The sequence below is a fragment of the Suricata suricatta genome, chromosome 14 (genome assembly GCF_006229205.1).
Source record: "Suricata suricatta isolate VVHF042 chromosome 14, meerkat_22Aug2017_6uvM2_HiC, whole genome shotgun sequence".
NCBI classification, from domain to species: domain Eukaryota; kingdom Metazoa; phylum Chordata; class Mammalia; order Carnivora; family Herpestidae; genus Suricata; species Suricata suricatta.
This window is the reverse complement of record NC_043713.1, coordinates 83,464,845-83,490,069: the sequence shown is the minus strand read 5'-3', so window position 1 is coordinate 83,490,069 and position 25,225 is coordinate 83,464,845. Positions and strand designations below refer to the sequence as shown.

Sequence of the window (25,225 nt, the reverse complement as noted above, 5' to 3'; positions counted from 1 at the left end):
GTGGAGGGAAGGAGCCAGGTATGTGGGGGGGGGGGTTCGTGCTGGTTAAGGAGTGTGGATGGCCTCTTGAGAGCGGAGGGGGAGCGTGGAGGGGCTTTCGTCCAGGAATGTCACGCTCTGAGGTGGCTCAGAAAAGGGCTTCATCTGGCTTCATGTGGATGACAGGTTGGAGGTGGGGGGAGGAAGGGCAGGCTGATGGCAGCGTAACGAAATCTTGCTTTGTCGAGTGCAGACCTGAAAGATTTTGTTGTGTTTCTGAGCCTGCACAACCAGGACGTATGCGTGCGGGTGCGCGCCCGAGAAAGTGGCGTTTCCCAAGATGGCAGTGCTGAGCTGTCTGCAGGCGCCCGGCACGGAGCCACCATCACTCCCCTTGTCACCAGAGAGGTGACTTGGTCCAGCAAGCTTGGCCACCTGCCAGTAGCCCGGGTCTGGAGCCTAGATAAGTGACCCCCAAGGGGCTCGGCCCATGACCCGGGGTTCCCTGTAGCTCCGAATCAGCCAGCTGTAAAGAGATGTTAACGTGTGGCTCTGAGCATCCCTCCCCCTGCCGCTGCCCTCCCCTCCTCACCGTAGTGCTGATGAGTCCTAGCACCCCAAAACAGAAGTAACTCCGAAGTGTTGTTTGACGGAAAGATAAACATGTTTGCCTAAGTGAGCCGCAGGACCCAGAAGTTAATCTGCTCATGTAAATATTTTCATGTATTTATGATTCAGCGGGTAGATTTGACAGAAGAAAGGAGAGATTTGCGTGGCCCTGACCCTGCCTTCGGGGAAAGGGTGTGATGCTGAGTACTTGAGGCAGAGGCCCCAGACTGCTCTGGAGCCCCGGTGTCTGTCTGCAGGGACTGAGAAGGTCAGGGCCAGGACGCTCCCAGAGGCCGCGAAAGGCCGGCCTCCACTTCTCTGACGGGGACTGGGAGGGAGCCATTTCTATCCTCAGCAGCGCCTCGGACACGACGTGTGTGGGTCTTCCACCAGGCAGCCCTCCGGTTATCTGTGGACACCAGTGCCCAGAGTTGGTGCACACCCCACGGGTAAGGGCTCGGTCCATTTCAGATGCCGGTCGATCCCAAGCGATGGGCCCTGGGTTTCCCGCCCTTCTATCCAACATGGCTACAAAGCTGGTTTGAGAATTTGCTAGAATGGTTCCCAGAACTCGAAGCATTTGCTGATGTTTGTTGGCTTATTATAAAGGGTGCAGTAAAGGACACAGATGCACAGCCGGATGAAGAGGAGAGGTCCAGAGGGGCCCCTGTGGAGTGGGAGAGTGCCACCCTTCCAGATGTCAGCCTGGAGGCTCGCTGAACCCTGTTGTGTAGGGTTTTTATGCACCGATGATGTTGCTGTGATTAGTTCAGTCTCTAGCCCCTTCTCCCCTGCTGGGGTAGGGGAAGGGGAGGCAGGGCTGGTTGCTGGGGCTTCCTCCGGAGCTCAGCCTCCAGCTCATTAGCATACAAAAGACCCTGTTATCTTTCAGGAAATCACAGGAGTTTTAAGAGCTCTGTGGCCAGAAAAGGAAGCAAAGACCAAATAGGTGTTTTTTATTATAGCACAAGGTCACCAGGAGGAAACTGATCCCCCAGTAGGCTGGGTGAAGGGACCTGTGTTCAGAGGTACCCGAGGTGCTCAGTGACAGGGCTGGGCTTTCCCAGGGCCTCACCCAGATCTGTGGGGGGCAGGGGGGGGGGCCCCTCTGGGGTCAGTCCTGGCACCTGTGGAAGGCACTTCCTTCCTGGCCCGAGAAGCTGGAAAGCTGAGGGCACGCGCTTGGCCCTTGGGGACCCCCAGAGGTGCTGCTGTACCCGCTCTGTCTTGCCTTGTCCCCTGCCCTGCGGATGTCCCGCCCTTGCTGTGGACCTGGCCCAGGCTTGGCTCTGTCACCCACCTGCTTCCCGTTGGGGCTCATGAGCCCAGCAGGGCGGTGGTCCATGCCCGGCTCGCGTGGTCTGGAGGGCAGACCTGGAAGGTGCCTGGTTGAGGTCCTGAGCCTTAGCGACCACCTGCGTTTGGATTCTGCCAGGTGCTGTCCCCCTCCGAGCCTTGTCAGTCAGACTCTGCAAAACGGAAATTGTAACATGTCACCATGTCACCTCCTGGAGTTCGAGGGAGGGTGAAAGAAACCACGTCCAGGCAGGCGAGCTAACTAATGCGTGTCGCTGGCCTGACTCGCCCAGCTCAGCTGCCCTTTGAAGGAGCCAGCAGCGACCCCTCGATGCAGATGCAGAAGCGAGGGCCAGGGGCGCGCTCAGAGAGGCCGGAGCAGCTTCCCCGAGCCCCTGGCCCCCACAGCCGTTCCCTGACCGGTCACCAAGCCGAGATGGCCCCCTCGGAATGTATGGTCGGGTTGGCAAGGCTGAGATGAGATGAAGTAAGTCCCCTGGCTCCGTGGACAGCTTGCAACCCTGTAATGTGGGCGGAGGCAGCCACCGCCGTGGTGGGGTGAAACCGGGCCTGTTTGACAGTGTTTTGGGGTGCACTTGCCCTGGCCAGGCTTACACACCATCCCCCTGTCTGCACTGGGCCAGCTGCAGCCTCAGACCCCAGGCTCTGGCTCGGGGCCCAGGCTTTGTCCTTGAGATGACCATGTGCTGGTGGGGGCCGTCTCTACCTCTGCAAACTCCAGACTCCTCACTGCGGATCCTGGTCTTCTCTGGCCACTGTCCTCCAACTCGTGGGATCCTCAGACCCCAGTGCAGGCAGGCAGGCGGGTGGGGGCTTGTCCAGGGTTCAGGGCCCCTGCCCCAGAATAATACCCACTTTTGGTTCCTCTTGGCACCAAATGTCATCACTGCTGTCGCTGCCATTGTCTCAGCAGAGGTGAGAGAGGCACGACCATCTGTGGTCAGACCCTGTGCTCACAGGGCACACAGACCTTGTGCCCACACGGCCCACAGACAGGCTGGAGGCCCATGTGTTGTTGCTTTTGGGCTCAGGGTTGGGGGCTTTAAAGATGGAGAGCAGCAAGGGCACCTGGGTGGCTTGGTCGGTTGGGAGTCCTACATCAGCTTGGGTCACGATCTCACGGTTTGAGAGTTTGAGCCCTGCATTGAGCTCTGTGCTGACAGCTCAGAGCCCAGAACCTGCTTCCGATTCTGTGTCTCCCTCTCTCTCTGCCCCTTCCCTGCTCACTCTCTGTCTCTCTCAAAAATAAATAAACAACAACAAAAAAAAGATGGGGAGCAGCAGTTTCTTCCCAGGGCCACTACCACCTGTTCTTTGGTTCCTGGGGGGGCGGCGGCCAGGAGAGCCGCATCTCCTTGTTTTCCCCCCAGTGCTGGCCCCGGAGGAACTGACGATCCTCTGAGCGATGGTCACACCAGCCAGGGGGCTGCGGAGTGATGGGCGGAGGGCAGGCTCGGGGCCAGGGGAGCTTCTACTTCAGAGCTTCTTCCATCAGTGTTAACAAATTCTGGTCTTATTTTTGCGTGTTTTATTTTTATTTACTTATTTTTTTGTTTATTTATTTTTGAGAGAGAGAGTGAGCAGAGGAGGGAACACAGGATCCAAAGTGGGCTCTGAGCTGTCAGCACAGAGCCTGACACGGGGCTAGACTCAGGAACGGTGAGATCATGACCTGAGCCAAAGTCAGATGCTCAACTGCTTGAGCCCCCCAGGCGCCCCCATTTCTGCATGTTTTAAATAACAGCATTATGGAGATATAACTCACACCCCCTACAGTTCACCCATTGAAAGTGTGCAAATTCAGTGGTTTTTAGTACAATTGACCCTTGAACATCATAGGTTTGAACTATCCACTTATACATGGATTTTTTTTTTAAATAAGTTTGGGACAGATCTGTAAATGTATTTTCTCTCCTGAATTTCTTAGCAATTTGTTTTTTCTCTGGCTTCCTTTGTCATAAGAATACATAGAACGTACACCAAATCCGTGTTAATGGACTGTTGTGTCACCGGTCAGTCTTCCGGTCAGCAGTAGGCTGTTAGTAATTAGGTTTCTGGAGAGTCAAAAGTTATACACAGATTTTCAATCCCTCGGGGGGGGGGGGTCGAACCCCCTAAGCACTGTGTTGTTCAGGGGGCAGCTGTATGCTCACGGGGGTCTGTAATCATTGCCACAGAGACTTTTAGGATGTCACCACCCCTAGACACCTCCCCCGTTGCTCCCTGCCCCCGAGCCCCTGGCAGGCTCGCATCTGCTTTCTGCCTCCGCAGACTGGCTGTCCCGGACATCCCATGTGAATGGAGTCATGCACTGTGTGGCCTTCTGTGACCGGCCTCTTCACTTAGTGTCACGTTTCCAAGTCTATTCATGCTGTGGCCCGAGTCAGTGTTTCATTCGTTTTTACAGCGGAATGATGGCCATTGTATGGATGGGCCGCATTTTGGTTTTCAACTTCTATTTTTTATTTTTATTTTTACCTTTATTTAAAATTTTTAAAAATGTTTATTCCATTTAGAGAAGCGAGAGAAATCCAATGCATGCAGGGGAGGGGCAGAGAGAGAGGGAGACACAGAATCGGAAACAGGCTCCAGGCTCTGAGCTGTCAGCACAGAACCTGATGTGGGGCTCAAACCCACACACTATGAGATCATGACCTGAGCTGAAGTCAGATGCCTAACCAATTGAGCCACCCAGGTGCCCCCTACTTTTATTTTTCAAGGGAGAGAGTGAGTGAGCAAGCAGGGGTTATGGGCGGAGGAGGGGAGAGAGAGAGAGAGAGAGAGAGAAAATCCTTTTTTTTTTTTTTTTGATAAGTTTATTCATTTTGAGAGAGCCAAGAAGGGGCAGAGAGAGAGGATCCTAAGCAGGCTCCACACTGCTCCCCACCCAATATGGGGCTTAAATCCATGAACTGTGAGGTCAAGTCCTGAGCTGAAATTGAGTCAGACGTTTAACCGACTGAGCCACTCAGGCGCTCTGAGAGACAGGGAGAGAGAAAGAGAGAGAGGGAGAGAGAGAATCTTAAGCAGGCTCCACGCCCAGCGCGAGCTCAATCCATGACCCTGGAACCATGACCCAAGCCAGAATCAAGAGTCAGATGCTCAACCGATTGAGCCACCCAGCCACCCTTTAGTAAAGGGTGGTTTTCCATCTCAGAGTTCTGAACAGCTGAGGGGATCAGGGGACCGTTGAGTAGAGAAAGTGAACAGCATGCGCCTCAGCTTCCAAGAGAGGCCCCCGACGGTGGAGGGTGTTCTTTCTCTGAGCAGCCGCCAGGGAGGGAGAAGAAGAATTAGGAGACCCAGAGCAGATCTCCTGGTGACTTTTCTTTCCTCTTTCCGTGTGAGGCAAATACTAGGCCTCCGCCAAGGAGGTGGTCTCTGAAGGAGCCCTGGGTCCCATGTCTGGAGCCCTGGGGCGTGTATGTCCCAGGGTCTTGCTTTGAGGTGGCATCTGTGGCCTCAGGGAGCCTTACGGGCGGATCTAGAAGGAGCCTGGATTAGTGCCCGTGATCACATGCCAGGGATCAGGGGAGAGCAGTTAAGCATTTGTTGACTCTCGCTCTAATTGTCTCCTCTTTCCGAGCAGAGTGGCGAGTAGCCCCCTTGTGTAAGGCCGCGGCGCGGCAGGGCTCCCCGACGTGGAGACGGAGGCACCGTACCTGCCTCTCAGCTCTTTGCAGGCCCCACCTGAGCCTGGATGGTGCTGAGGTGCGCAGGTTACAACCAGGGGCACTGGGAAGGGCACAGGGAAGATTCTGTAGCAGGTGGGGTCTGCTCCACCCCCCACCCCCCAAGCGTGAGTGCAGAGCACCGGCTGGAGGAATTCTCCACCAAGCCGCTCTCCTGCAGGGCCCCCCCACCCCCAAACTACACAGCAGGGCAGGGCGGCCTGGAGACCCGGCTCCGGAGGCAGGTGCCCCGCTGGACGCTTTGTGCACTTAATTTCATTTCACTCTCGCATCAGCCCTGCAAGGCGGGGGTGATAGATGAGGGCTGCTCTGTGCAGGGAGTTCTCCTCGCTTGTGAGTGGCTGGGGGCGGCTGTTAATGTCCAAGGCCGGAGTCCTCCGAGCAGGGCAGCTGGCCCAGGGAGCAAGGCCCATCTTTGTGGAATTTCAGACTGGTGGGGATGTGGGGTGAGGCCTCCTGGGTCCCACAGCCAGGCTCCTGGAGGCTCCGGGTGATGGCCTGCCTGGGGATTGTAATGTGTGAGTCTTTTAAAATTAAGACTGGGGGGCTCAGTCGGTTGAGCGCCTGACTTCGGCTCAGGTTGTGATCTCACAGTTTGTGGGTTCAAGCCCCACATCGGGCTCTTTGCTCACAGCTCAGAGCCTGGAGTCTGCTTCAGATGCTGTGTCTCCCTCTCTCTCGCTCTGCCCCTCCCCCGTTCATGTTCTGTCTCTCTGTATCTCTCAAAAACTGAACAAACGTTAAAAAAAGTTTTTTAATAAAATTGAGGCCCTTTGCTGGCCCAGTCTGTGGAGCATGCAGCACTTGATCTCGGGGCTGTGAGTTCAAAACCCCACGTTGGGTGGAGAGATACCTTGAAAATAAAATCTTAAAAAAAATAATAAATAAAATATATCCGCAGGGATGCCCCTTGTGTGTTTCAGAGATGGCACTTCCTGCATTTGGGCCTTAAACGCATGGTGACGCGGCCTCTGGGTCCCCCGCCCCACACCGCGCACCCCCACCCAGGCCTGTGCAGGGGGAGGGGTAGCGAGCATCACGAACATCACCCCTACGTGGAGAAGTTGGATTTATGGGCTTAACAACCTCCCCCGCTCTCTATGGTGGAGGACAAAGTGGGCAAAACCGACGAGCCTGTTTTCTCAGGCAGAAGGCGGCGCGTGCCGTGGTCTGCACCTGTGCCCTCCCGCCTCGGGGCAGCTGCTCCTGGGGTCGCTGGTGGCTGGGGTGCTTCTGGAAGCCTGCCTCCTGATGAAATGGCCGCGGAAGGTGATTCTGCCGCCAAGTCAGCCCCCCGGGGCAGGCGAGGAGGCGCTCCTGGCTGGCGGCCTGGCCCAGCAGCGAGGGGGTGACCGTGCGAGCGCCCCCACCCCCGTGCCACGTCTCGGGAGCCGCTGTCCTCCTGAGGGCCTGCAGCCCGAGCTCCCGGCTCGCCGCCAGCTCGTCCCCCCACCTCCCGCTCTGAGGGGCACGGCCGCTCCCACAGGGAACCTCGAGTCTGGCAGGAGTGGTGGCTGCTGATGCCCCGGCGCCCGTGCTGGGTGCTTCTGTCTCGTTCACAAGGACCCCAAGACACGCCTTTATTAACCTTATTTTATACACGTGGGAACACTGAGAGGCGAGGGGACACGGCTAGGCACTGCCAGCCTGCCTTTGGACTCCCTTTAGAGGCTCCACTGCCCAGTGTGGGGGGGGGGGGGAGCGGCGGGGCCCAGGGTCCCCGGGGAGGACGGAGCACCTGCCAGAACTCAGTTTCTACACGCGTGGAAAAAAGAGGGACAAGCTGGCCTCCCCAGTCTGCCCTGAGGATAAAAGGAGATGGGCTGGGACGAGGTTAGGAGCTTCCGCGGGCCCCCCCGCTGGCCTCTGTCGCCCATGGATGTTGGGGGAAGAAGGGGGTGTGGCGGCCAAGGCACCGTGTGGTGCATGCCGTCCTCTCTTGCTCTGGAAAGCCGGCCACCATGTCCTGAGGACAGGCCAGCCGCCCCCTGGAGAGGTCCAGGGAGGTGGTGAGGGAGCCAGACCTCTAGCCCGCAGCCAGCACTACCTTCTCGGTTCTGGGAGGCACTTCCCGCTTCCAGCCCCAGTCAGGGCTTTGATGTCACTGCAGCCCTCGCAGCACCTTGACAGCGACCTCACGGGAGATCTGGAGCCAGAACCACCCAGCTGAGCCGCTCATAGGGTCTTGAGGCATAGAGACAGTATGAAACTATAAATGTTTATTTTTTTTTAACATTTATTTATTTTGAGAGACAGAGGTGGAGCGTGAGCGGGGGAGGGGCAGAGGGAGAGGGAGACACAGCATCGGAAGCAGGTTCCAGGCTCTGAGCTGTCAGCACAGACACAGGGCTTGAACTCGCGAGCCGTGAGATCGTGACCTGAGCCGCAGTCAGACTCTTAATCTGCTGAGCCGCCCAGGCGCCCCTAAATGTTGACTGTTGTAAACCACTAAGTTTGGGGTAATTTGTTGCCCAGCCATAGACAGCCAACACAGAGTGCCACACGTGCTGTTTCCTTTCTGCTGTTCCTCTGAGTTCTTTCTGTTCGTGGGGCCCATCTCGTCTTTCCGGTGGCCGCAGAGATGCCCACTGGTTGGCTCTCCCTCATAAATGCAGGTCTGTTGGCTGGCAGCAAGGCCTTTGCAGAGAGCACTGTGGTTCATCACAGCCAGAACCCACAGGTCACGTCTGCTTTGCCAGGACCTGGAACCGGCCATCTTTGGCCGGAGCTCAAGGGCTGGTAGGGAGGTGAGAGGGTTCAGGGAGGCAAAGGGGGACGGAGGCCTGTCACACAGGTCAGTGGCTAATCCAGCAGTTTGTCTGCTTTTGTTTGCGTAAGTGCTTTTGTGGAGGGTGAGGCAGGGATGTTCCAGAACTTTTCAGTCTGAGGATGGGAGGAAGGTTTGTGTTCTGGCTTTCTCCCCAATGTTCTTTGTCTCTCTCTTCCCTTGGCTTGTGACTGAGTGGTTCCCCTTTCCCTGGGCGGGTCTGCAGCAAGCAAGGCCTGGGCCCGTCGGAGAACTCAGGGCGGCACCGGTCTCCGCAGGACAGGGCTCTGGACTGGTGGCAGGGGCGGCCGGACGTAGGAAGGCCGCCGGAGGAAGGCAGGGAAGGTGCGGGCCGGGCAGCGAAGACTGGGTGTGGTTGGCCTTCATGTGGGAGCCAGGCGGGCTGGTCCGAAGCACTGGCCCGGCCTGAGGGCAGCATGCGCTTACAGCCTCTGCCAGTGGTGCCCCTGCTGCCGGCACAAAACACTCACCCGGGCTGGCCTTGCCACTTTTAAGCTAGTGCGTTTCAGACCAACAGCCTGACGTCCAGTGCCCGGGGAGGGGGCGGGGGGAGTGGAGACAATTTTACAACCTCAGGCTTCTCCAGGTTTGCACACAGGGGCTCAGATATTCCCTGTGTGATGCCTCCGCAAAGTCCAGTGACTGCCGTGTCCCGAAGGACTTGTCCTGGACCTTCTCAGTCTCCAGAGAAAGTCAGATGACCTTATGCGGGATGAGGAGAGAGACCACCGTGTTCAGCTTGGTTTGGTCTGCTCCGCTTGTTGACTCTGTACGTGCCTTAAACTTTAAAAAAAAAAAATGTATGCTTATTTGGTTATTTATTACTTTTTTAAAAATTTTATTTATTTATTTTGAAAGAGAACATGTGTGCAAGCAGGGGAGGGGCAGAAGGAGAGGGAGACAGAGAGAATCCCAAGCAGGCTCCAAACTGTCAGCCTGGAGCCTGATGTGGGGCTTGAAGCCACAAACTGTGAGATCATGACCTGAGCTGAAACCAAGAGTCAGATGCTTAACGAACTGAGCCACCCAGGTGCCCCAAATGTTTGTTTATTTTTGAGAGAGTGAGAAGGAGATTATGTGTGTGCAAACAGGGGAGGGGCAGAGAGAGAGAGAACAGAGGACTTCCGTGCTGGCAGAACAGAGCCCCATGTGGGGCTCGAACCCATGGACCATGAGATCATGACCTGAGCTGAAGTCAGACCCTCAGTTGACTGAACCACCCAGGCTCCCAATACGTGCTTTTAAAACATTTGTTGTACGTCTCTCATTGTCTAGTTATCCCTAATTAACCCACTCAACAGAGCTTATTCAAAAAAAACCACACACAAATTTTATTGAGCTCTAACAAACATGCAGAAAATGTACGGATATTAAGTATACTGCTGGTGATTTGTATAGACTGCCTCCAGACCGACCGACAGGGACATCATCAGTCCCCAGAACCTTCTGCCACTTGTCCGCCAACCACCTTCCCTCCTTCTCCTTCTCCTTCTTCATTTCTTTAGAGAGAACAAGCAGGGGAGAGGCAGAGAGAGGGAGACAGAGGATCTGAAGCAGGTTCTGTACTGACAGCAGCAGACCCGATGTGGGGTTCGAACTCACAAACTGTGAAGTCATGCCCCGAGCTGAAGTCAGATGCTTAACTAAGCCCCCCATGCGCCCCCCCCCCCACCTTCCCTTCTAAGGCTATCGGCAGTTTTTGAACTCCATGCACATGCCGGACATTGTTCTGAATCCTGGAGACTCGGCAGTGAAAAAGATAAACTGGTCGGGCTAAATGCCAGGAAGAAAATAAGAGAAGAGAGTGGAGAGAGGGTGGGGTAGTAGGGGTGTTGGATAGCACAGCCAGAGAGGACCTCCTGTAGAAACCTACATAGACCTAGGCAACCAGTCACGTAACGTGTGGGAAAGAAGGACCAGCAGGTGCAAAGGGCCTGAGGTAGAAGTGTGCTTGGCAGTTTTGAGGAAGAGTGGAGAAGCTGGGGTGGCTGGAGCTGAAGGAGACAGAAGAGGTTCTGGGGAATAAAGAGTCAGTGTTGGAGGACTGGGAGGCCATGGTAGAGACTGGTCTTGATTCTGAGTGTGAAGGGAGCCGCTGGAGGGTTTGAGGTAGAGGAGTGACATATCCTGTTTACAGTTTTAGGTGCTCACTTGGGCTGCCCTGGGCTGGTGGCAGGGAGGCCACATAGAAATCCGGTGCCGCAGGGGCCTGCCCAGCACAGCGGTCACTGAAGAGGGCTGCACATGACCTTTAGCAAGTGGCCTAGCGGGGGTGAGTCACCTTTGTAGAGGAGTTGAAAACAGCTCGCCCTTCAGCTGTGTGGTGGGGACCCAGGTCTCCCCGGGCGGGTGTGGGCTCTCAGGCGTCCCTGGGGTCTCTGAGCTGCTGGGAAGGCAGAGCCGGGCATGGAGGCACCCCTGCCCTCCTGCACCCCAGCCGCGCCCTGAGGGAGTTAATGCACTCTCGGTGCTGACCAGCACAGCTGGCGGAGTGGGACTAAGTACGTGGATCTTGGGCTTGACACTGGAGACCTTAGGAGAAAGCAGGCCAGTGTGGCCTTGCTGTGGGCTTCCCCACGGGACCTGCTCTGAGAACTTGACCACCGGCTTCTAGGGACTCACGTAGTCCAGATGTCAGGGCTGCGGATGCTGGGGGGCGGGAGGGGTGAGGTTCTAGCTCTGCTTGCTTGGGGCTCCTCTCTGTGCCTCCCTCCGTCACTCCCGCCCTCCTCCCTCCCTTCTCTCCTTGTCCCTCCCTGCCTGCCCTCCCTCCTCTCTCCCTTCTCTTCTTCCTCCCTTCCTTCCATCTCCCCCCTTTCCTTCCCTCCTTCCTCCTCCCTTTCCTTCCTTCCTCCCTCCCTCCATCCATCCATCCCCACCTTCCATCCATCTCCAGAAACCTTGTCTTTCCCCAAACAGAAATTCTGCCCCCATCGAGCATTAATCCTCCATCCCCTCTCCCCGTCACCACCCGCTCCTTTCTGTCTCCTTGAATCTGCCAATTCCAGGCACCTCCTATAAGTGGAATCCTAAAGAGTTTGTCCTTTTGTGTCTGCCCACTGTCACTTAGCATAATGCTTTCAAGGTTCGCCTATGCTGCTGGGGGTGGACATTTTAGAAACAAGTGGGGTGTCGGCCCTGCATGCCTGCCCTGCCCCAGAAGCTACTATAAACAAAGGGGAAGAGCGGGGCAGGTCCTGGATCAAGTTGCTCGCGTTGTCCCCACGCCCCGAGGGCTTGGGCTCCGACCCCTGGCATCACCGTCTGCGCGTCTCTGGTCAGTGGGCACACCGAAACCAAGGCCCCACCCCACATTTCGTCCTCCCTGGTGGGAGACTCATTCACCTTGGGTCCCGGGTTATGTGCTCATGCACTTCCCAACTCAGGCTCATTTTTCTCCTCTGTGAAATGGGTCTCGTGCCCTGACTCTCAGGTCACCTTTGACCCAATCCAGCCGGCTTCCCACAGCCAGCCTGGACCCCGACCCTCGTGCGCCAGGCTGACCGTGGGCGGGGGGTGGGGGAAGGAGCGCTTCTCAGGCTACGACTTTTTTATTTATTAAAAATTAATTAAGGGACGTTGATGTATCAGGACTTAAGAGGGGCTGACAGGTCACGTGGTCTCTGAAAACATAGGGCTGGTAATCCATTTAAAAAAACATTGTCGTCTTCTTTTTAATTTAATGGAGGAAATCATTAGCTGGGAAATTGGTAGAACTGATTTATTCCTGTTTTGGGGAGGGGGAATGGAAGAGAAAATCTGCTCTAATTGCTGCTTGTTCTAGAAATATGTCAGCAAATATTCCCATTAGCTGGGCTGGGTATGGGCGGAGGCAGAACACTGGGATTTCTTCCCCGCATTCAAGTCCTGCTCTGAGTGGGGGCAGGGGCTGGTTCTGGGCCCAGGTGGGTGGTGCCCCTGTCCTCATGTCCACGGTGACACATCTTAGAAGTCCCCGCAGACCTGCCTGGGCCCCGGGGGCATGTCCTGGTCGAGCCCCAGGGATCTCCTCCTCAAGTCCTCACTCCCAGGGACCAGGGACCAGGGACCCCCGTCTGGGAAAAAGGACTACGTGCCTCTTGGGCTCCGTCCGGTTCCAAGGAGAGGCAGCTGGGTTCACCCTAAAAATAACCAAACATGCAAACAGCTTCAAAACATGCAAATGTTTTTCATATCTGCGGGCCAAATAATTTAAAGGTACAGCTGTTTTTCCAGTGTCCCAGTCTGCTTGTTTTCCCGTGAGTGGGGTGGAGCTCTGGCCTGGTCCGGGGCACTTCTGGGGTCACTGTCTTCCAGCGCAGTGACCTGGCTGAGGTCTAGCTACATGCTCCCGGCACCTGTCTTCTCGTAGACGCCTTCTGCCTTGGGGCCACCCCAAATCTGGCGAGAGGTGAGCACCCCCTTGCATTGTCTGTCACCCCTTCAGGCTTGCTGCACGTGTGGAAGGGTCCACCTAACTCCATTTCCCAAGCTCGTCTGGCCCAGACCGGACCGTAGGTAAATGAGTTCGCAGAGAGTAGGAGGCTCTAAATAGGCAGGCAGGATGTGGAGAAGGTGGAAGGCAAGGGACCACTGAGGTCGGGAGCCTCAGACCCTCAGACGGACCCCGGTCTCCTAAATCCACGCCAGAGACGGCTCCTTGGCTAGGTTCACCACCCCCCCGCTGCCACCACACACACACTCCCGGCGGAACCTGAGGCTCCAGGCCCCTGCTCACTTTTGACTCAGACTCTCCTGCCACCTGCACGGAACTAGCTACTGTGAGCCTTCAAAGCACATTGTCACGTCCATGGCAGGGGGACTCTGTCTGCTCCTGTAAAACCCTCCCATAGACTTGCCACCTCTGGGGAGAAAGCCCATCAAGTGGGGAGCCCTGTGGTGCGGGCCCAGACCCGTGGGTCACCTCCGAAGAGTCTTTATTCATGCATTCATTCATTCATTCCTTCGAAAGATTCGTCCATTGCCGGCTGGGTGCCAGGTGCTCTTATAGGCCCTGGGGGGACAGCAGGGAATACAGCAAGCCCACAGCCTGCCCTCCTTGAACCTCCGTTCCAGGGGGAGAAACAGTTTTGGTTTTAAAAAAGAACACGCCGCTCCACGGATGGGTCTGGAAGACATGCTGAGTAACAGAAGCCAGACACAAAAGGGCAAATACTGCATGATTCCCCTTCATGAGAAGCTGGAGGAGTCAGTTTCACAGGGACAGACAGGGAGGCTGCTGGGACTGGGAATGCGGAGTCGGTGTGAAAAGGGGACAAAGCCTCAGTTTTGCGAGATGAAAGAGATCTGGAGATGGATGGAGGTGACGGGTGCACAGTACTGTGACTGTACTTCATGCCACTGGCCTGGACACCTAAAAATGGTTAAGGTGGCAGATTTGACGTCACACATTTTTACCACAATTTTTTAAAGTTTATTTATATTTGAGAGAGAGAGAGAGAACGAGAACCAGCAGGGGAAGGATAGAGCGAGACAGACAGAGGATCTGAAGCAGGCTCCGTGCTGACAGCAAAGAGCCTGATGTGGGGCTTGAACTCACAAGCTGTGAGATCATGACCTGAGCAGAAGTCAGACGCTTAACCGACTGAGCCACCCAGGTGCCCCTGTATTTTACCATTTAAAAAATAAAAACAGCAGGAGAAAGAAAAGTAGGTAGTATCTTCGATACGGCTCAAGCTGTGCAGTATGTGAGGAAGGTCAGGGGGATGCTGAGTTGGGGTTAAGGGTCAGAAGGGGCCCAGAGCAGAAGCTGCAGGAGGGGAGGGGACTGTGCACACAGGGCAGGCGGGTGCTAATGCTGGGGAGGCCGGCAGGGTGGAGCCGGAGTGGGTGAGAGCAGGCCATTTGGGGCACAGGTTTGAAGGGGTGCCTGTGGCCCTCCTGTGGGGGGAGGCAAAGGCACTTGGGAGGCAAAGGGAAGGCTGTGCTGGGGGGCAGGGGGCGGACGAGCTGGGGCTCCTGTCCTCAGCAGCATGTCTCAGCTCCGGGTGACCTGCACTTATTCCTGGGCTCACACCCGGAGCTGTGGTTCTTTGCGTCACGTGTTTCTGGAGTCCTCCCTGTCACGGCCCAGATGTCACTTCTTCCGAATCCCCAGCGTGGGCGGCTTGGGGTAGGTCAGGGACAGGAGTGGGATGGCTTGGCTAGGCTTCAGCTCCTGCTCTTCAGGCTTTTGAAGCTGCACGGCCCCCTGGAAGCACTCGGCCACCCCAGGCCCCTGACCTGCCTGGGCAGGATTGCCCCCACCCCCTAGAATCGCCTCTGCGGAGGGGGGCGGAGCTGGACTTGAGCCTCGACTCCTCCTGCCTTTCCTGTGCTCTTGTCCAGCTGAGTCTGGGTTTCCGCTTCTGCAAAGCGAGAAGGTCGGATGGGAATCCGGTCTGGACTCCGGTCCAGACCCTGTGCTGGTGGACAGCATCTGCCAGAGCTGCTGTGTGCAATGGGAAGGTCTCCTTGGGCGCCCAGGCTGCGACTGGGGACCTTCTGCATGTCCCCACAGGGGCCGCTGCTGCCACTTTAAGGAGTAGGGGGAGGGTCTGTTCCAATCCTATCGCTGTAGCTCAGACATTCCAGGAATGACCTTAGGAGTTGCTGGGGGAATTGGCAGGGAGATGGGGTTCTAGAATAGGGGTCTGGGGCCAATAGGGGGCAGGAAAAGAGGCAGCAGTTCAAGGATCCACGTCATTATGGAGTCCACCGAGTGCACTCCCTAACCGGCACCTGTTCTGTTCCCTGAGAACCCAGCCATGTGCCCCCTGTCCTTTTAGAGGGGCCTCTGGGGCCAGGCTACAGACACAGGCCTGCTCCACAGCCCAGACTGTGTGGGGTAAGTAGGGAGAGGGAAGGGCGGAGGAGGAGGACCGTGCATGTCTCCCACTGTCCCCTCTCAACAAGTCCTTAGGGCCGTCTAGGGTGACCGCCACTAGCCCCACACGACTACCAAATTTAGTTTTGAATTAAAGTGAAGTCAAAGTACAGGTTTCCTTTCCCAGTCACAGGAACCCCATTCCAGGTGCTCAGTAGCCGTGCGGGGCCGGTGGCAGGCTTACAGGACGGTACAGACGGAACACCTCCGTCACTGAGGAAAGTTCTACTGAGCCGGGCCTGTCTTGTTTCTGGCACAACCCCGTGATGGTGACTCTTACCTCCATTTTACTGATGAAAAAACTGAGGCTCAGGGAAGAGAATGACTTGCTAGCCATGTAGGTGGTGGGTGCCAGAGAGTCCCAGAGCCCGGGTCCAGCAGGTCTCAGAGCATGGGTGTAGGATTGCTGTGCTCACATGTCCTGCCGCCCAACGAGCTGCTTCTCAGGACCAACGAGGCCAAGGCCCACCTGCTGGTCACACGCAGGCTAGGGGCCCCTGCCTCTGTGCTCTGCGACCCAGTGGGGGGCAGTCTTTAATGAAAAGGCAAAGGAGCCTCCTCAGCCTGACCCTTGAGACCAGACCCCTCAGGAGGGACTTCAGGAGATGTCTTTGAAAAACTCTTTTTATTCGTTTATTTTTATGTTTAAAATACACGTATTTTAATATTTTATTTATTTTTGAGAGAGAGAAAGAGAGAGTCGGGGATGGGCAGAGAGGGAGGGAGACAGAATCCGAAGCAGGCTCTGCACCGACAGCAGGGAGCCTGAAACGGGGCTCAAACTCACAAATGGTGAGATCATGACCTTGGCTGAAGTTGGATGCTTAACCCACTGAGCCACCCAGGTGCCCCCCCGAACAACTCTTTTCAGAAGGGAGAGAGCTGGGGCGCCTGGGTGGCTCAGTGGGTTAAGTGTCTGACTGTTGCTTTTGGCTCAGGTCATCATTTCACAGTTTGTGGGATTGAGTCTCACGTCAGGCTCTGCACTGACAGTGCTGACCCTGCTTGGGATTCTCTTTTTCTCTCTGTCCCCCTCTCTCTGCCTCTCCCTGCTCGTGCACATGCACTCTCTCTCTTTCTCTCTCAAAATAAATAAATAAACATTTTTTTTTAAATTGAGAGAGCAATAGCCAAAAGGTGGAAACAGCCCACATGTCCATCAAAGGCTGAATGCGTGTGGCATATCCACCCAATGGACTGCAGCTCGGCCACACAAAGGAATGAGGCTCAGACACCTGCTACAAAGTGGGACCCTGAGAACGTGATGCCGAGTGAAAGAAGCCAGGCGCAGGCCGCACACTGTATGAGTCCATTTGTGTGAAATGTCCAGAACAGGCACGTCCATAGAGACAGAGAGTAGATTTGGTTGCCAGGGGCTGGGGGAAGGGGAAGGGAAAGTGAATGGTATCAGGTCTTGGGGTGATGAGAGTGTTCTGGAACTAGATGGAGAAGATGGTTGCACCGCGTTGTGAATGTACCGCATGCCACTGAATTGTGTACTTTAAAACAGTTAAAACGGTAAATTTTAGGCTACACATGTTTCGCCGCACTAAAGAAATGACACAGAATGGCAGGATCTGGGTGGTGTGGGCAGGGGTATCCTTTATCATGTTTCCAGCATTGCCCTGTGTTTGAACATTTTCATAATAAAGGGTCCAGGGGAAAAGACGGAGAAGGGGGGGCACCTGGCTGGTGCGGTTGGTGGAAGTGTGACTCTCGATCTCTGGGTTGTGAGTTCGAGCCCCACATTGGGCCTAGAGCTTGCTTACTTAAGTAAATAAGTAATAAACCCATAAATTTAAAGATAAATGAAAAGGCTGTGAAAGGAAAGTGTTTGCAGGGCTGTGGCCTTTAGGCGTTGGCTACCTTTTGATCTTTTCTCTGGTGTCAGGGCCACAGGGCCAAGCCCTCTGTGCTGGCTTCAGGCTTTGCTGGTCCACACTGGGGAGGGAGGAGAAGCGGGGTGTTGGCGGATGTACCCACTGTGGAGAGAGGGCTCCTGAGGTGGTAGTGTTTCCCAGTGCCCATGCCCCACGCTGTCCCCAGCTGTTTGGGTGTCCCTGCGCTCCCAGGCGTTGGGAGAGGGTGGCTGGGTTATCATCCTTGTCGTGAGGAATGGAGGCCCAGAGACACAGAGGCCCCAAGCCAGGCCTCCTGGCCCCCTCCCTGGCCCCACTGCTGCTGCTCAGAGCACGGGTGACCCAGTGGCAAAAGACCCCCCTCCCCCCCAGAGCTGGACTCTGCCCAGAAGCAGCAGGACCACAGCATGCAGGTGAGGGCATGTGTCTGCTGAGCTCCTGCCACCCCCCTCTGCATGGGTGGCCTGGACAAAGGAACCCTCCGCAGGGGATACACTTGTTCCCCAGGGTGGGCAATGTGACTGACGTTTCTGGGGCCCAAGACTTGGGGTTTGGCCCCTGTGATTTGTAGACATGGGGAGGCAGGTGGAGGTCAGCTCTGCCTCCCCAGAAGCCATGGCCCCAAGTGCTCCGGGGCCGTCGGAGGGGCTCCGTCCCCAGCTCTTTGGCCTGCCTGGCAGTGACACCTGAGACCAGGCACAGCTCTCCTCGGGACGCAGGATGGAGCAAGGAGCCTCCGGCCCCAGACCCATTTTCCTGCCGGTGCTCAGGGCTCCTTGCCCCCCTGGGCTGCCTGGGGGCCGGGGCTGGGCGGGGAGAGGCTGCGCCCGGAGAAGGTGGGGATTGGCTCTCCGCTGACGCCTTCCCTCTGGCATATGGCTCCTCCGCCCGCCTCAGGCTCTGCCAGCGGCTCCCCCTTCTCCATGGCAACTTAGCTCAGTGGTCCCAGTGGAGGAGAGAGAACCAATTCTCCCTCTTCCCTCCCTCCCTCTCCTCTCCCCACCCCTTCCTCCTGGCCTCCCTTCCTCCTGCGTCCCCACCAGCCCTGGACTCCTGCATTGGCGGCGGGCGGTCTGTCCGGGCGGGCGTGCGCTCCTGTCCCGGGCATGGGCTGCTGGCGGAGCTGCGAGGCGGGGGCGGCTCCCTGAGGCCGGCAGGATGGGGGGCCCGGCCGACCTCCGCAGACATGAGGGGCTGCGGGCTGAGCCCCGGCCCAGGTCCTGCAGCGCGCAGCTCCGGCTCCCACACTCTGTCCCCCTTCTCCCCCTTCCTTACATTTTCTTCCTGAAAGGTAATGTTCTGCGAAAACTGTCACAGCCTTAGGACGGGTTTATTAGCAAGGAAGGCTCTGTCTGGTCACGTGGGCTGCTTGTTTTCTCCCAGTAGCTGGGATGGAGGGAGACGGGGAGGGAGAGGCATGGGCCGCCTTGCCGCTGGGAGGGGGGCGCAGCAGAGTGGGGGCTTGGGGTCCCCCTTGGGGGCACCTATGAGTAGCCTGGCTCCTGCTTCCTGGCGCTTGGGGCCTCTGCGGTCCGTTGCACTTCCATGTTTCCATGTAATTGCTACACAGCACGGACAGTCCGCCTTTCTGGACCTGCTCTGACCAGAGGAGGGGACATTTCGAGACACACACGTGCACCCCAGATGGGCGGGGCTCCCAAGTGGCCCTCTTGGGGTTTGGATTTCTGCCTAGTTCTCTCTCACCTGAAAATGGAGTTCAGTGGGGGAATGTTGTGTCCCTGTAACCAAGAATTTCTGAGAGGATGGGGTGGCGAGGATCATCTGCTGGCGGTTTCCTGGCAGCACGGCCATCTGTTTGGGACAGTCCCTCAGCCGAGTCTGGTTCAGGCAGGGTTTTAAGACCGCTGCCCAGTGGGTCGGCATTCTCCATCTGGTCATCCCTTTCTCCAGCCACAGGGCTCAGGATGGCTTCTGAATGGCTTTCCTGCAGTTTCCAGATTTGCATCCCAGGGGCGGGCAGCCCCCTTCCCTTTATGTCCGTATCCCCAGTGGCAGATGGACCTCTCGTTGTCAACGAGAATATCTCCTATGTTGACGGAAAGTGAGGCCCAAAGAGAACAAACTGATCACCCAGTTCTTAGAAGTCACGGGTTGACCGGGGTCTGAGAAGAGGCCCTGTGTGACCTTTAAATAGAAAGCGAATGCCAGGTGACCTGTCTGACTCATGGGGAGGCCTCAAAGTTTGGTGCAGGTATGAGGGACACAGCCCTAGACTCTGCAGGTGGCGCCCACGGCGGGGGGCTAGTGCCACAAGCATGTGTCTCAGAGTTGGGCTCCCGGGCGCCTGGGTGGCTCCTGTCTGTTGTTTCAGTGTCCTCTCTGGCAGATTGCTTTACTAATGTCAGCCCGAGACAGGCCTCCCGGTCTGGTTCTGTGGCCTGGTTCTGTGGCCTGGCCTCTTCAAACTGCATTTGCACAGCTCCCAAAGCCACGGTTCCCTCAAGCTGCCCCGCACCCTGAATTCTTGACGCTTCCCTTGACAATCAGGCCGGTTGCTCTTGGGAGGGCCGTGCATGCTCTGGAGTCAGCAGACGCCGGTGCTGTCTTGCTCTCCCTTTGCTCGGAGCCTGGAGTCTGTCACGGAGCCCCTCCTGGCATCTGGGCACTGTGCAGGCTTCTTAATGACATTACCTGCGTCTGGACTCTCTGGTCGGTTTGCTGTAAATTCTGATAAGTTTACGAGTCCAGCGACGGGCGGGGAGGCAGTGTCCTGGTTTGGTTTGGTTTTGGTTTGCTGGCGAACGGAAACTCTGATGTGACACGGAAAAGGTCCGCTCTGCTCTTGCTCTCAGCCTCCCGGGAGGCTGGCCCGGCGTGCTGCGGCGCGGGTGACTGTGCCCCGGGGTCTCCTGTGGGCAGCCGGGCGGGGCCGCGTTGGTGATACGCGCGTGTGCACGAGGTCAGCAAGCCCGAAAGTGGGAAAGGACGGCGGAGCTGCTGGCGTTGGAGGAGGGCAGCGCGCTCCGCGAGCCGCCTGCTTTCATCCCGAGTGAGTGCCGAGTGCCCCGTGCCAGCCTCCCCCCGCGGCCCCGGCGCAAGGAGCCAGCCTCCTGTCTAGCGTAATTGCACGTAGCCGTGACTTACTTGAAAGCTTTGTAAAGAGCGGCAGAGGGTGTGAGAGCAGGTCGGAGAGGTGGGAGCCCGGGCTGCGGAGGGCTGCAGCCAGAGGAAGTGTGGAAGGCTCGTTCCAGGGAAAGTGGAGTAACCACCCGTTGGCTGGCTTTCAGGCGGTGAGCGACTCTCTCTCCTTTGGTCCCACGGGGGGGACTGGGGTTCAGGGAAGGGTGCGGAGGGGAGCCTGGTGGTTCGCACAGACCTCGCGGAGCTTTGAAGTGAAGATCTGTGTTATTTTGCCCTGAGTGCCGGTGTCCAGCCCCTGGACTGTGCCAGGCAGGGTGGCAGCGCTGACTCAGAGATTCTGGGACCTGGGAGGTCCACCTGGGAGGCTGAGCCCGTGCCCCAACCCTGCTCCGCGCCCAGCGTGGAGAAAACCCGTTGGTGGTGGCTGTTGATCTTCAGCACGCAAATGGTTTAAGAAAGTGAACGGGGGAAAAGAAGCTCATGAACGTTAACAATCCCGGTCTCTTTTGTGGTGTCCCTGACACACACGCACACTCACACGCACACTCACACGGGCAGTCACACATGTGCAGGTGCACGCTCACACGTTCACACAGTCACACGCGTGCGCACACACACACCCATGCACACATACGTGCAGTCACACGTGTGCACACTGATGCACACAGAAAATGTGTCTATGCTTCCCCCGTCTGTCATCAGGGCTGCACGTATCAGTTGACATTGTGCTTGTGGTAACGTGATTGCCTGTGGACGGCCCCTGGTGTTGATAGGATTGTACAGCTGTCCCTCTGATGCACTGCTGCTTAGCTCCGTGTCGTACCTGTGAGGCTCACCAGGCCGTTCCTGACCACTTCTGGAAGGAGCTGCCTTCCTCTCCAGCCACTCCTTTCCATGCCCGCTGGGCTGCGTTGTCGGATGCATTACGGAGCCTGGCGCGGGTTTGAGTCTGCAGGGAAAGCCCCCGGCTGCCAGCTTTCCAACCTGAGCCTCTGGGTGTCTCAAACCAAAAGGAAGGGGCGCCGGCAGAGAGAGACTGCGAGCTCCAGATGCGCTGAGCAAGGCCGTGCGCGCGCACGGGCACACCCTCTCGGTCGTGTTCATGTTTAGGCTTCTTAGCTTTGCTTCTCGTTTTCTGGTTCATTTCTCAGAGCACGATCTCAGCAGACTGGTACTACAGGCTCCTTCACGGATCTCCTCTGAGTTACAATCTGCAGCCACTTGAGAAGCGCTCGGTGTGGTCCCATTTTACATATGAGCTAAAGGAGTCTCAGGGGTGGAGTAAGCTTCCCGGGGAAGTCAGAGCTCAGATTCCATTCACTCATTGATCCGTTCGTTGGACCCCAGGACACCAGGCTAGGAGATAAAGAGTTCATCCCGCCCAGCTGTCTGACGACGTTAAAGGAAAAGGAAAGAAGCGGAGAGCAGGCCCGGAAGGAGGCGATGTCCCAGGGGCCTGCGTGGGGAGGCCCTCGCTGCCCACCTCCCCAGCCCCTCCCTCCTGCCCCAAGCTCAGGAGTTAATGCTGCACTGTGAGAACTTCTGTTGCCTCGTCCGGACCTGCTCTTTATTCTGCTTTCTTTTTTCCCTTTTTCCTTTTTCTAAATTTTCTAATGTTTATTTAGTTATTTTGAGACACAGAGAAAGAGAGTGCTCATGAGCTGGGGAGGGGCAGAGACAAAGGAGAGAGAGAGAGTCACAAGCAGTCTCTGCGCTGTCAGCGCAGAGCCTGACATGGGGCTCAGTCTCCCAAACAGTGAGATCGTGACCTGAGCTGATCAAGAGTCAGACACTTAACCGGCTGAGCCACCCAGGTGCCCAGTTCTGCTTTCTTTTAAAAATTTTTCTGGCATTGTCACCTCATCAGAAAGACAGCCTGCAGAACAGGGTCTCTCTGCTGGGTGCGAGAACTCGGGTGTGGGCGGCTTGCTGTGGCAGGAGGGGCGTTGTATGTCAGGAGGCCAGGCCTCCATTTCCCCCTCCTTCACACGCCCCAGCACGAGGGAGGTCGGTGTGAGGGTGGCCGGCGGTGAACCCCACGGATCGGTATGAGGGACGGGGTGGGACTGTGATCAGGCACTTAGACTTTCTGGCCTTACTCTCTGATGGTTCGGAGCAGACCCTGTCACCCGTGAGTTACGCGGATGTGCTGGTAGCGCTCAAATGGTAAATAAAGCAAGTGTTCTCAACAGTGGTGCCTGGTGGAAGGTATGTGAAAGGTCTTCCATTGTTTTTGCAACTTTTGTGTAAGTAAAAATTATGTGAAAGAAAAAAACCTTGGGCAATTTGAAGGCTCTTCTACAAAGATGGATGGAATAGTGACATACTAGAGGAGCGTTTGTACCTCCGGGACCCCATAGGAAGCCATGCGGGTAAACCCTATGGTTACTGGGGGAGAGGGAGTGGTGGGGATGAGACCTTTCAGGCCACCAGCAGACTCTCTAGGGGCAGCTCCCCTGGGCACAAGGGCCTCTGAGGTCAGGATCCTCCCCAGATCCCTCCCTGGGCTGCCTGAAGGGCACCAGGCTGGGATGCTTTCCCCAGGGCCCCTGCCTAGTGGCCTGAGTCTCTTCTTCCAGAGGACACAGCCTGCTGCCTGCCCCAGGCCAGGAGAAAATGGCTTGTATTTTTTGATGGGTTCTCGATGGGGTGCAAATGCATCGATTATGTTAGCCTTGTGGCCTGCTGGGGCCGCCTGGGCACCTGAGAGCCCGTTGCAGTAAATGGGCACCCTCCTGTCCTTGTGGGGAGGGAGTCCTAGACCCGAGTCCCGCCCCTGCCCCTGCCCCCTGCCCCCTCCCCATGCTGCCTCCACTGTCTCCCCGACAGAGCCCAGCCTGGTGGGATTGGGGAACCAGGTACCTGAAGTGCTCTGTCCCGGCTGGGCCAGCCTAGCAGTGGCTGCCCAGTGTGTGCCTCAGTTTCCCTACCTTGTTGCCAAAGCAGGAGGAGGTTTCCTCCCCAGGTCCCCATCACTCTGAAAGCAGCCCGGCCCAGAGGGTAGCCGTGAGGACAGAGGCGGTGGCCCAGAGGAGCGCTGGGGAGCTGGGCCATCTCTAGCCTGTTTCTCAGGTGAACACCCAGCACTGAGTGGTAGGGGGCGGGGCTCAGAGGACCTCATCCTAACCCCCTGCTCTGCCATCAGCCTGGGTGTGAGACCACGGAAGGGTCCCCTGGCCTTTCCAAGCCTGTCCCTGGTCTGTACCACAGGGTTAATGGCAGGTGTCCTCGGGAGCCTGGGAAGGACAGAAGGGATGGTGTGAGGCGCACCCTCCCTTGGCCCGTCGCCCTGTGCCCTTGTGAAGCACGTCAGCTTTCTAGGCTGTGGGCACAGCATTCTCCTAGCCTGTGGCTTTGTCAGGGCTGCGGCAGGCTGCGCAGACGGGGCTCCGGGGGGATGGTTGGTTTTAAAGCACTCTTGCTGCCTGGTTTCACCCGCCTGCTGGGCCCCTGCTGACCTGTGTGGCCGCAGGCCTTCCCCAAGCCTCTGGGCTCCTGGGATGGGGAGCCTGGGAGGTGGGCGCTGACCTGGGATGGCAGGAAGGGTAAAGACTTTGGGTCTGGCTCTGTGACCTACAGAAGATGTTAATCCCAGGAACCTTGGCCTCCCTGAGTGCAGAACAGAGGTGGTGGTTGAGAATATGAGACCGTGCTTGCCTCGCCCGTGGGAGTGAGGTGACGGGGTGACCGTTTTATAGGGCTCTCCTCCAGTGCAGGACTTATAAATGGATTAGTTTCAAAGGGCCACTGAGGATCAAAGCCCGTACCCAGGATCAGGGCCTGGTCAGCTGCTACTGTTCGTGCTTCCAAATGTTTGGAAGGCCGGTGCCGCGCCACAGCCAGGGGGACCTGCTGTCGGGAGGCGTGGTCACTACGCTGCCCGTGGCCTGGAAGCGGAAGCCTGGGCTCTGCCAGCCACCTGAGCACACATGCCACAGCAGGCTTGCTGACGGGGAGGCCAAGGCACGGTAGGGTGACCCAGCTGGAGCTGCCTGTGGCCATGGCACCAAGGAGGGGCCTCCCCTGGATGTACAAAGAGAGCCAGGACCAGAATTTATGCCTGAATCACCACCTGGCTCTCTGCCTTCCCAGGGAGCAGTCGGCACCCCGGGATTCTAGATCAGTCCTGGCTGATGGGGAGACCGAGGCAGGACAGAGTCCCCCTTCCTCTGCCCGACACTGGCCTCTGCCCCACTGCTTCCCACTTATAGCTGTGGGGGGCCCGTGCTGGGCACGCGGTGCCGCCCCTCCTGTGCAGCGCTGGCCTGAGTCATAGCCTTCTCTTGCCCTGTTCTCGCCCCACCGTCAACCCAGGTTGGGCTGATGCATGAAGGAGCAGGTGCTGGGCCCTAGAGAGTGTCCCTCTAAGTGGCCCAGGCTGAAGAACCGGTCGGTCCCCTTGAAGTCATTCGGAAGGCAGGGCCCTGAATGGAGACTTAGCCTGCAGCTTGAGGAAGAGGCGCTGCCCAGTGCCTTGGAGCGGAACGTTCCATCTGACGGGCAGCTGTGCTCTCTGACCTCTTGGCAGTCACGGGAACGGAGAGTGGCGGCCAGGGGGAGGGGCTCCTGCCTTGGCCTGGCAAGTGTCACATTCCTCTGAGCTGCCTGCCCTGCTTGGGCGCTCCAGGAAGCTTGTCTCTAAGAGAGGGCTCAGGGGGGAGCACCGGCATGCACCTGCTGGGGGAAGGGGGTAGTCCCCAAGGGCACAGAGCCACTGCCGCCATGGTCCTCAGGCCCTTGGACATGGTCTAGCTCAGACCTTCACTGTGGCTGGGAAACAGGCCCACAGAGGTCCAGGGTCCTACCGCAGTCCCCGGGGCCTGAGTAACACCACTCAGTGTGACCTCCTTTGTAGCCCGATAGCTTTCAGAGCCTGGGCATGGGACCAAGGTAGGACTTATGCCCCTGAGGGCAGTGGACTGTGCTAAGGAGGGGTTGGCAGAGAGTCTGGAATCTGCCTGCCCGTCTCATGCGCCTGCCCCTTGGCCCTCTCCTGCAGCCCTATCTTCCAGTA

General features: G+C 57.3%; 1 protein-coding gene across 7 annotated transcripts in view; it reads left to right on the top strand.

Annotated features, from left to right (window-relative positions):
- The window catches only part of PITPNM2 (phosphatidylinositol transfer protein membrane associated 2), a 137,801-nt gene that overhangs the window by 43,543 nt on the left and 69,033 nt on the right, over positions 1-25,225 (top strand). Inside the window, exon 1 of one of the 7 annotated variants that reach the window (XM_029921835.1) lies at positions 10,601-10,657. The exons of 5 other annotated variants lie outside the window; for them this stretch is intronic. The gene's annotated coding sequence lies outside the window, so the exon portion shown is untranslated. Of the gene's footprint in view, positions 1-10,600; positions 10,658-20,234; positions 20,361-25,225 lie in introns of those variants that run through there. One more of the 7 variants, XM_029921836.1, reaches the window with a different exon arrangement.